This window comes from Pleurodeles waltl, chromosome 3_1, assembly GCF_031143425.1.
Source record: "Pleurodeles waltl isolate 20211129_DDA chromosome 3_1, aPleWal1.hap1.20221129, whole genome shotgun sequence".
Lineage (NCBI taxonomy): Eukaryota > Metazoa > Chordata > Amphibia > Caudata > Salamandridae > Pleurodeles > Pleurodeles waltl.
In genome coordinates, this window is record NC_090440.1 from 1,179,274,852 (window position 1) to 1,179,287,077 (window position 12,226).

The window sequence follows — 12,226 nt, forward strand, 5'->3', positions numbered from 1 at the left end:
GCACACTGTGATGTCACTCCCTAGATGGTTTCTCATTTGCCCTATCAGGAGGGATCTTCATTGGCTCCCTTTTAGCAAAAGACTATAGTTACATTATCCCCAGGGCCCTTCATCAGCAGGTTCCTGCCAAATTACAAACAAAAATTCAATTATTTGTCCCAAATAAGCCTATACACACTTTCACAGTTCCATGATAATGGGTCCACAGTTTGAAAGGGCAAGAGAGAACGCTCTTTCTCTGTTCATGCTTCTAGGGAATGGAATGCCCTTCTGCGCTTTAGCAAACACAAACAAGTTTGTATTGAAGAAAGTCTAAAGATTTGATTATTTGCAAAATAATGTTTTTCCCGTTCACTCACCTGAGTTGCTCATTCTCAATTTAGATATTTAGTAGGAGTGTGCAATGATTTCCTTTCACATAACTACATGAAAATGTGGTACTTAAATTACATAATACTTCTGCCATATTTGCACTGTACTCTAGTGCGAAATGCATCTTCGGATTCATTTCAGATGCGAGGACACACGTCATGCTTAAAAGGGAGTAAAAAACACAAGAGTCGCCCTTATTCCTTCCTTTCATGCTGTTGGGGTGCTCTCAGGATATGATTTTTACCTGAGCGACCCATATTTACGCCAAATGGCATAACTAGGAAATTTTTCGGAATTTCATGCAAAAATTATAACACGAAATTCCGGGAATGTTTCTGGTAACATTGAAACTTCACTTGGAGCTAATTATTATCGGCAGAATCCCCTCACTTAACAGTGCAGTTAAAAAAAATGTTGTAAAGCGTTGGTAAACACCTTGGGAATGCTATTTGTCCTAAAAATATTGGCAGTGTTAATACAAGGTTAAATCATTTTCCTCGAAGGCTTTTTTCCACTACAATATTATGTTTCATGATGGTCGCATGGAAACCAAATAGCGTTTCTGGAGGTATACCCAACTTTCAAGTTAACTCCTTGTTTGATTGAAGACCCAACTATACTGTTGCTACTCCAGCACACTTCATATTTTTCCTTTAGCCCATTAATAGTTTGGGATCTCTGTTATGAAATGTTTTTGGTTATCACACAGTAATTAAGGTATAAAAAGCTCTACATTCTAAGTATAGCATCTAGAAAAAACATTAAAGAGAATTCGGTTGCTTTCTTAGTTACAAACTATCTTTCAGACATTCTCCCTGTGGTTAACGTATTTACTGCGCTCTATTTCTAAATCTGTCTGAGTCAAGGATGAAGACTGGATTATATTTACTAAGAGGAAACCCACAGCCATCTGTTATTGAGACACAGGCAGGTGAGCTTTGTTTAGAGCTGCGAGCATTCCATTTGGAATAAATACAAGCATTTGCAATGCAACGGGTCTCGCATTTCTCTGAGTTAGAGCTATTAGCAGTTGTAAACTCCCAACCGGATTTTTCTTGCCACATTAAATGGGGGAAAAGAGCGTGATCGCGCTGCTACAGCTCACTTGTAGTGAAACCTATCAGCAAAACTCCAATTATCTACATAACCGGCAAAAGTGCAATTAACTATGTAACAGGGTCGATGTCATTCAAAGCGCTCGACTTCTGCCAAGCGAGATCGCGCGGCGAAAAAAGATAAAACATAGTCCACAAACTGGACAGAAAACAGCGACCCTCGTATGTTTTCAGTACTTCAACGCTGCGCTCGAGGAGGGCTAACCACCAGAAAAGGCATGATGTTTGCATGCCTTTCACTAATGAAAGCAAGCAGATTTTAAAAGGCAAGCCCACGAACCAATGAAAGACACTGACGTGACATAGACGGGGCTCCATGCCCTTTTCTAACTACTTTAGAGTCTTGCAAGCGATACGAAGGCTCGACACTAAAAATAAACAAAACAGCGTTCACAAGTGCGCACCCATGCTACTTTATCGTTCTTAATTATCTTTTTTTTTGCTATCCCACACGCCATCATTTTTGCACAAACCAAATTACCAAATGCAAAACACAAGCCCAACAACACACCAACAGAGGCTTGTGCCATTTAAGTGCCTCACTTTATGTTGCAAGGCCGTTGGCTGCCTTTTCACTGTATAAGTAGCAAAAACATATACACTCACACTGCTATTCTTTAATAAAAGTGAAATAACACAAAACACAAGCTCACACCAATTATAAACAGTGCATTGTGTTCCAATGCCATTGCCTGCCTTCTCATACTACCACGTAGCCAACATATGCACACAGGCCGCTCGGTTTCAATAAAAGAAAAGTAACACAAAGGAAAAAAATGAAAAGTAAAACAGTCTCACATAAGGGAGCCGACGGCGCCATGGGTGTGAAGGAGACACACAAAGGGAAACAGAAGTTCACTCGCAGTGAAACATATCAGCAAAAGTGTAATTATCCATGTAACAGGGTCGATGTCATGCAAAGCACTCGACGGCTGCCCAGCGAGATCGTGACGCCTATGGAATAAAGAGAAACAGTAGTCCTGAAGTCATACGGAAAACACGGAGCCTCATATGTTTTCAGCAGTTGGCGAGTGCGCTCAAGGACGGCTAAACACCGGAAAAGGCATAACGTATGCATGCCTTTCAGAAATGAATCAAATTTTAAAAGCCAAGCACACAAACCAACCAAACTGATGGGCGTGATGAAAAGTCCACAGAGAGATTACACCAGGGACAGAGCACTTTGCTCTCTAAAAAATTCCGAAACCAAATTCAATTCTTATACCCAGGCAAGCGGATTAAAAGAAGCCATTGACACACCTATCTACTATAGCCCTCCTTCACCTCATCAATAAAGTTATAGTCAATGCAACCAAGTTTTCACAGCTGCTTTTCTGATGTGAAGATGCAGCAATATTTTTCACAATATGTTCTGAGAGACTGTAGTGCTGGGCTCGTGAGATGTGGCTACGCTTTACTCCCAAAACACGCTGCTTGTTTAAAATAAATATAGCTGGCCTATACCCTATTTGCCTCTTATACTCCAGTGGGTCAGGTTTGATCGACTGGTCTGATGAGCGTGACGTGACTGCCAATTCTCTTCTGTGGGTCTCAGACACATAGTTAAAGACATATTTTGTGTCCCACATCGCACCTAGCCTTTAAGTATCTGCTCCTTTGGCCAGAGATGGACTCCATCAAAAACTTGATCTGTGCTTCTAGTTTTCCTCAGCCAAGAGTCCGAGAGAAGAAACCTCGCCTAGCAATGAAAAAATCAATTCAAGTCATCTGGAAAAGTGGTTTCCTTTTTTTTTTTTTTTCCCATATATAGTTGAGCAGCATTATTAGAGCATGCTTTGTAAATTAGCCCATTGCACATAAATAAAGTTTACATTTACATAATTTATGTGCTAATCTAACAACCTGATGAAGTTATATTGATAAATTTGTATCAGCATGCTCATATTAATTAGCTCCTAGCTTCTGTAACTTTTACAATTTAATAAGGTACATGAACAGAAATAGGAGTGGATAGAGGTTTCTGTGTCTAATTAATATGAATATAAAATACTTATAAAGATCAAAGAAACATCCTCAAACGAGTTAGAGCATTCTTAGGCTGCTAATCCATAAAGTTCTGGACTTTTTTGTCAGAAATCATTTTTACCAGCTAATGGAGTCCGAACACATTCATGGCGAAATCAAAACCTACTAATACCAGAATGCACCTTGGTGTCATTCGGCTTTCACGTTAATGCCAAGAACCGATGTCGCGGTGTTAGCACGACATGGAGAATAACGGTAAGCCTAACCTGACCTTCGTGCCATGCTTTTAAATTCATTAAGACAGAATGCGCTTTAAGCAGGCTTCTGTTCGCTATAGTACCCATTCCTTCCTATGTCACCTCTTTCTAGATCTTTTGCTCACTCACCCTGCGGTCTCCGTCCCTCCTTCTGAAATCCTCGCAGTAGAACACTCACTTAAGGCCTCCACACCGCCTCTCTCCCCTCACACCCCCTGGCTCCTCCTGCTCCATATGCCACTTTCAGTCGGGCGCGCCTGTATTAATGCGCTGCCTGATCCGGCGTACGCAAATACAATGGCAATTCAAGCGGAAACGCTGCTCTGCCTGGTGTTATTTTGACTGATGTTCTCTTGGTGTGGAAACAAGTCGGATCCGAGCAACGTCGCCAAAAAGGGCATTAGACGGATAAAAGAAAATGAGAAGACAGATGAAAGAAAATGAACAGCATCATTTTAAAGTAACACTTACCGGGCAGCGGGCTCTACCGCCTTCCAGTTAAAGATCCTCGTCCTACTTTATAGTAGGGTGGAGCGAAACAAAAGAAGGGTTCACGGACAAGACACATTAACAAAGTGGAAGCAATAAACATAATGCAACGGGTCTCGCGTTTGCTCATGTTAGAGCTGATTGCGTTGTAAACTCCTAACCCGACTTTTCACCTATCGGGCAAAAGTGCGTTTATGTACATAACCCGAAAAAGTGAAATTGATTATGTAAAGCGCTCGACTTCTGCCAAGCGAGATCGCGCTCGTAAATGAGTGAAAAAGAAGTCCACGAGCCCGATGGAAAACAGCAAGCCTCGCATGTTTTCTGTACTTGGTCCCTGCGCTCCAGGAGGGCTAGCCACCGGAAAAGGCATGACGTATGCGTGCCTTCACTAATGAAAGCAAGCAGATTTTATTAGGCAAGCCCATGAACCAATTAAAAAAACTGACCTGACCTTGACAGGGCTCCAAGCCCTTTTCTAAACACTAAAGCATCTTGCTGCGATACGCATGCGCAAGCGCATGCAACGCAGGCTCGACCCTAAAAAGGTATAACTGTGGGGAAATAGTATGAGCTTTTCTCTCCGTTTATGTCTGTCTGTCTGAGGTCGAATTCATATCAATTTATTTGGGAAAAGATGCTTTTGTGCTTTTAAGATAGTGGATATGACAAATGAGCTAATGAGTATCTCTGGCAAAGGTAGTTTTTTCTTCTATGTTCCTCTTCTTTTCCTTCTCTCTTTTTCTTCTTGCTACCTCTATCTTTATCTTCTCTGCTCCTGGAAATAAAAAAATTGCAGTTTTTAATACTGGCACGTTTTATATCAATCACTTATTTTGTATAATAGTTTTATACTTATACACTGTTTGTTGATGTTTTGCTCATTATACTTTCTCACATTATCTGTTGGAGTCTTTTACTTTTATGATAAGACATAGTACATTGTTTGCTTCCTTTTATTCTTTAATAAAGCACTTTTAAACTAAAGGAAAAAATTATAGATAATGGAATGGTTTGCGTTATTGTCTTTCAAATGGAGAAGTACACGTATTCTTATATTGTACGCCTGCGTTTGAAACTATATACAAAATGCTCTTATTACAGACAGTTTCTGATATCAAACGTAGCTGGCCAGAAGTGCTAAAAATGACATCAGATATCAGCGCAAACATCACAAGGGTGCCTGTCTGTCATTCATGGTTGACTGGGACAAAATAGTGAAAACTTGAAAGAGGTGAAGATCGTTGACCACCTGTTTCCATTCACTTCAGTAAAGGCCACATTTATCGGCACATTTACAAGCCCCTAGCGCCGCTCTAGCAACAATTTTTTGACACCAAGGAGGCCCTTCTCCCACGCCATATTTACAAAGTGGCACAATGCTTGCATTGCACCACTTTGTAAACCCTTGCCCCACATTATGCCTGCGCCAGGAATAATGCATGCAAGGGGGGTCAACCGATGCAGGGAGGCCTGAAAATGGCATAGTGAAATCAACAACATTTCACTGCGCCATTTTTTCCATCAGTTTTAACGCCTACTCGGAACAAGGTGTCAAAATGACCACCCATTTTAATAAGGGGGCCTCTCTGTCCTTTGCTGCACTAACATCAACATTTTTGATGCTAGTGCAACAAAGTACCACAATAGCGTCAAACTTTATGACGCTATTGTCCTAACGACCGCCATGGTGCGCTTTATTGTAAATATGGTGCAACCATAATGCTGTTAGGTGGGGCAGGGGCGAGGCACGAAAAGTGATGCATCAGGACCATTGAACCACTTTCTTGTAAATATGTCCCTAAATATGTTAGTGTTCTTTCATTTTTTGACATGCGTCATTCGTTGTTTCTCCTATTTTTTTAAGTTTACATTTTTTATTTGAAAGCACAAGTGTACATGCGAAAAACATGCCATTCCATAAAATAAAAATATTATCATAAGAAGGAAACATCAATTAAAAACAGTGTTAATAAGGAATACAAGTGAATCTAGAAGGGTTTTCTCTCCTATGACATGCATTGTGCGACCCTGGGTACTATAAGCCCATCTAATTTTTATAAATCGCAAAGCAAATTCTGTTGCCTAAATATTCTAAATGAGGTGTTGGAATAATAATCTGTCTAATGCCAGATTATCCTCAGGAAAGATATTTGCTATGTAACTCATGTTCCATGTTTTTAGATGATGTTTGAAACTGTGCAATGTCTTTGGACAGAGGAAGAAGAAAATTCCAGGACTGAAAACAGAATTAGTTGGAACACTGGCCCTCCCTACTCATGCAATTCGCAGAATGTCCCAGTACAAAGCAAATTTGGTATTAGAGGAATTAAACAAAGGTAGTAGAAGAATACTTCAAGACATCAATATAGGAGAGGTCTAGAACGCTAAATATAAAAGCAGCATTTTGGGAGAAGATGAGGGGGCAACAGTGACAATGGGGATTTTAGTAAGGAATTAAGGAAAAGGGCAGAAGAAACCTCAGCTTCTGTGTAGTGGAAGTGGGTAACATTAAAATTTAAATGTGGGTTACAAAAATAGCAAAAAGCCCTGAAAAATATGGATTTGGGGAAAAGCTCCGTTTTTCTAAAGGGGATATAATAGCGGCATCTCTATGTAAACGTGATAAGGACTTAATCTAGATCTGTTAAAAAGGCGTTGACTTGGAGCATTAAGTGGGAGGGGAGGAGCCCAGTGGAATGCTACATCAAACCCTTTGTCTGTTTGGTTTGACTAACACGACTCCTCTTGGTCCACTTAGGCACAATTCACAAAATATCAATTTATTCTTGCAGCTGTTTCAACAAGCATGTTGCAGACTGTCAGGGTCAAGCTGAATCAAAACCACATGGTGACCCTCATCGTCGTTGAGGGGGTCTGTAGTATACTGTAATGCCATGCACTTTAACATTTGTAAACGCTTTCTTGTGCCTAAAGAGACCAGAAAGTGCTTTCTAGGTGGTCTTCTAAGCTGTCACTCATGTTCACGTACATGATTGGTAGAGTGTGTACTTCATGTGTGCTCCAAACCTGGCAATAAACGTGTATCTGAGTTTATGCATGGCATGAAGTAGAACAGTGTGGGGAAAACCAGTCAAATTTGCTTATAGTTCCTTGCAGTTAGCATATTTACCTGTGCCGTGCTTATCATACTTTTTGTTTGCCAGTGTAGTTTCTTTTCTCGCTTGCTCCAAAACATGATTGGTGCAGATTTTCGCTTCTGTCACTTACTCTTGAAGTTGTCTGTGAAAAGCTTTTTACCGAATTTATGAATGTTTGGATGTTTGGATCGACAGTGAGTTGTGTCAAGAAGGGGTGATGTTGCATACAAGTAGAGGGCAACATAAAGTAAACAAAAGCCTGATGGATGGAATGCTTGACTTAATTAGCCGATTCCAATCTATTTTTTTGTCTTTGTCGCTTCGGACAACAACCACCCAGAAGCAAATCGGACTTGGTCCTGCTCCATTAAAAATATTCCATCCCACGTCACCTGTCCAGGACTCCTCTGAAGCAGAGCATAAGCAATTCCACACCCATTTCAACCTATTTGAGCCTAGTCAGGAGGGTGCAGTTTGGTTTCAGTGCTCAGTTAGAATGGGACCCACGTCCTGGCACCCTTGTTGCATTAAGAGCACCACACTGACGAAAACAAAAACGTTTTGGGTGGAATGCTTGAAATAATCTCAACCACTGATAATTGAATGGGCAATTACTTGCATTCCAGTCCATTTTTTCTCCCCCTTGTCACTTCAGACAGGGGGCAGACATACGTAAATCAAACCTGGTCCTCTCCAATAGGTACATTCCCTCATAAACTGCCAGAACAGGTCCTTTCTATTCTATTTGAAGATATAGGAGGCCATTTAGACATCAATGTGAAGCCCAGCAGCCTGTTAGGCCATGGCCTCCACTCCACTGGCAGAGGACCTCCCATGAATATTATGAGGATGATGCCTGCTTTCCACGAAGTTCAGTGCTTCTGGCAGTGGTGTGGTTGTACTGTGCCAACCTATTTGGACCTCATCAGTAGAGAATAACTTGGTTCCAATGCAGAGTGGGCACACCCTTCCTCTGGGCAAACTTGATGCCCTTAGGGTGTCGCACTGACATAAACAAAAACGTGAAGAGTGACAGGTATGCCCAGGCATGGGTCCATTCTCACTGTGTCACAGGACTCAAATTGCACCTTACAGACGAGGCCCAAATAGGCAAAGCCCATCTAGGCTGCATGTGCTCCTGTTCAGAGGAGATCTCACCAAACAGTTGGCCTCACATTACTATTGGGGCAATCACATGGTTTGCAACCATGAATGAGTGTTTTATACAAGTATAACACCCCTTTCACAAGTCGTGAAAGTGTTTCTGACTCGTAAAAGGATTTTAGAAACTAATGAGGAATCACATGTACCATCGGGTGTGAAGGGACGTCCCCAACATACTAAGGAGTCACAATGGGATTTATTAGTACTTTACATCTGCAAACCATTGATCAGGTCCTAAAAGTCTATTATCTAAACCATATACCTGCTCTCATTCCCAGTATGTCCCAAAAAGAAAGCCTGTTTTTTAAAACCAGCACCAGTTCTTTACAATGGACATGGGCTATCTTTAAAAAAAAGCAAAGTTTCCCATTTGGAAAAGCAAATGCAAGGAGTGAGATCTACTGTCCCTGCAGGGCACTATCCCTGCATTTGCAACCACAACCACACAGAGCGCATTGCAAACTGTGACCTGTCTAACAGTATTCTTTAGGCAGATCGTTTTACTATGTATAATCTGCAATGCAGCCTATTAGTAAATACATTGCATCACATGTTACATACCCATTCACAAACCAGTCAGCGTGCAAACTGCAAATCCGGATTTGTGAATAATTTTTGTGCATTAGGCCCTTGATTACTGGTTGAATCAGAGCTACCACCCGCAGTACAACAGTTTTTTAACTGAAAATATTACTTTCAGTATGGTTGACTTCTGTGTTTCACAAATTAATATTTCTGCATACCTATATGTATCTATTAGGGAACAGTTTTTGCAAGATGTTCTTTTTCTGGACCCCTTCAACTGGGCCACCTCTAAGTTTCTGTCTCTTAAAGGGTTTGCTAGAAGCTAACGTGGCTTGTATTGACTTTTCAGTCTTTACGTTTGAAAAGTATTTGAGAATGATAAGTATGTTCCCCTTCATTTCTATTCATTCTATGATCAGCATCGCCAATGTTCTGCGCCATTTTAATGCAATGCAGGTGGAATCAACTTAATTTGTAGATGTATTTGGAGAACCCAGAGATCCACCTCCAAATTAAAAGCAGATCTGAGTGCCACGCCAAAAGCTCACAGTGCTCGGGCTATTTTTTTTTAGGGTAAGAGGCAATTTTCTCTGCCTGCATGAATCAGAACAAGATATGATATTGGTTGCTGGTGGGGACCATTTAATTTCCCTAACTTTTATATAACGTTTATATGGTATCAATTTAAGCAATAGCTCAAAATTCTTTATACAAACCAATAGAGCACAGCAGACTGCTAAATTCTAAGGGGCATATTTAAGAAAAGTGGTGCTGCACACAGTGCAGGGCCACTTTTCTTGTGACCTTTAGCACACCCCTAATGCCACCATCTGTGCACCGCGGTAGTAGTCGCGGTGGTAGTTAGGGGACTAGCCTCAGAATGTTTTACACTAGTCCGGTGCTTTGCAGGATTAGTGTAAAAAATGCTGATGCTAATCCTGCAAAACACCCAGGGGTCAGTGTAACCAATGGAAGCCTCCTTTGAACTCCTGCTCTGAGCAGGTATTAAAAGTGCCCAAAAAAATTGCCAAAGGAAATCTCTTAGATTTCCTTGCACCATTTTTTGTCCTTCTTAATGGCGGAACACCCCATTTGCATACAATATGACTGGCGCAGGTATAATACAGCGCAAAGGCTTACAAAGTGGCTCAACGCATGCATTGCGCCACTTTGTAAATGGTGCAGCAATTTTGGCCATGTAACACCATATTAGCGTCTGAAAAATGACGCTAATTTGGTGCTCAAATGGTGCTAGGGGCTCTTAAGTATGCTCCTAAATAAGTACCCTTTTCCAAATAAAAGTAGTTGTAAAGGGAACACACTTTCATTTGAATTGAATGAGAGCGCTGCCTTTCATCATTATTCCAATTAGTACAGCAATAGAAAATTTGACAATGGTTAGTGTGATTAGATAAAGGACCCCCACTTTGAAATGCAAAATCTTTGCTCATATCCACTAAACTTTGTCCAAATAGGAATCAAATTTAGGGTTGATCTTCACATTGAAAATGCAAACTTTTGGCACATTTGTGAGAACCCATTCTTGCATCCATAGGTTATACATGCCTTTAAGCATGTGTGTTATGGCAATAGAAATGGACTCGAAGGAGGACCAAAGCTGTGCAAAGTGCCAGCTGCTTACTAGGACAAAAATATCACAAGGGCAGACTCAATAAGAGCTTAGCTCAAAGATTCCCCAGACCCTAAGCCAACACGTCAAAACAGCCATGTTGGATTGTAGTGTATCCTAATGTAGTGCATGTGCATGGTGTCAATGATGCTAAACCCAAACCTTTCCTTCACATGTCCTTCCCTGCTGGGTAGTGCTTTTTCTCTGCAGAGCACACAAAACAATGGTCACGTATAAAGATAAAATTGAAATTCAATGTAAATGTGTGTGAAGGGGTGCACAGAGGTCAAAATATTTAGAAGGCAAAAGCAAAAGGAAATAAAGTGCTTAAATGTAAATGGTTGCAATGTATGTTTGGGGTGGTAAAATGAGGGAGATGCGAGGGAGTGCATTCATGGAAGAGTGAAAAGAGGGTGCTGAAGAGGAAAGAGTGGAGGTTGAAAATATGCAGATGGATGATGATGTGAAGAGAAAAAGGGTGTACATATCTAACATAGAGCACACATAACTGAAAGCCCTTCTCCTTCAACATGCCTCAATAATATTTAATTCACAGTTTCACAATTTCAGGTTTGAAACGTTTCCAATGTTAATATTTATAATTAATCACTGTTGTTACTCATTTATCTTAAACATCTAACAACCATTGACAAAGCCAAACGTACTGACAGGTTTTAGGTGAATGTCAGTTGTGTTTTATATCTGGATATAATAACATCTCAGAGAGAAACCAAAATACAGGCCCGGTGGCACACAATGGGAATCACAGAAATGTATTTACAAGTTCTCTTTTAGAGAGCCCCCACTTTTTTCATCCGACTTTAAGACCTGTCTGCAGCCAGCAGCTGTGGGTGCTTCCTGGTGCCTGGTTGGAGCATTTACTTCCAAAGTTGATGCTGCATGCAGTGTATGCCACTGGGTAATCACACACTTTAACAGGCCTGAAGTTGTTACATTGTACAATTCGCACATTAAAATAAAGGGTGAACATATTAATGCAGTACGGTATGGGGCAGGTTTCAATGTGTTTCATATTCCAAGACTATACATTCCCACTGCTTTATAAACAATAACAAGATTGTGCTGGTTTTCCAGTAAATTATACAAAGGTCAACTTACTCCGCAGACCCGAATCATGACCTGGTGTTCATTCAACGGATAGACACGTGTAGAAATCTAGCCCGGGTAGACAGCCTAATGTTGAGATGGCAGAATGTATTTGATTCTGTATAAAGCAGTGAAGGTGAAATCAAGAGCAAGTCTTTTCCTTGAACGTGGCAAAGAATAAACTTTCACCATTTAGAAAGCGCATGCATTGAGGAAACCGTGGAAAACACATTATCGTCAAATTTACCTATAGATCGCCATAATGTTGTCACCGGAGATGTTATTAACTATTTGTTTTCTCTATTCAAAGTAACGGTGTCGTTCCTTTAACATTTATGCAATAATAACTATTTAGTTTGTGGTAAAGCATTTTGATGCCTCTGGGCATTTTTCGCACTTTACAAAACCAATGAATGGATGAACGAACGAATGAATGAGTGAATTAATAAGTGACTGTCCTATGCATATTTTTGAAATGTT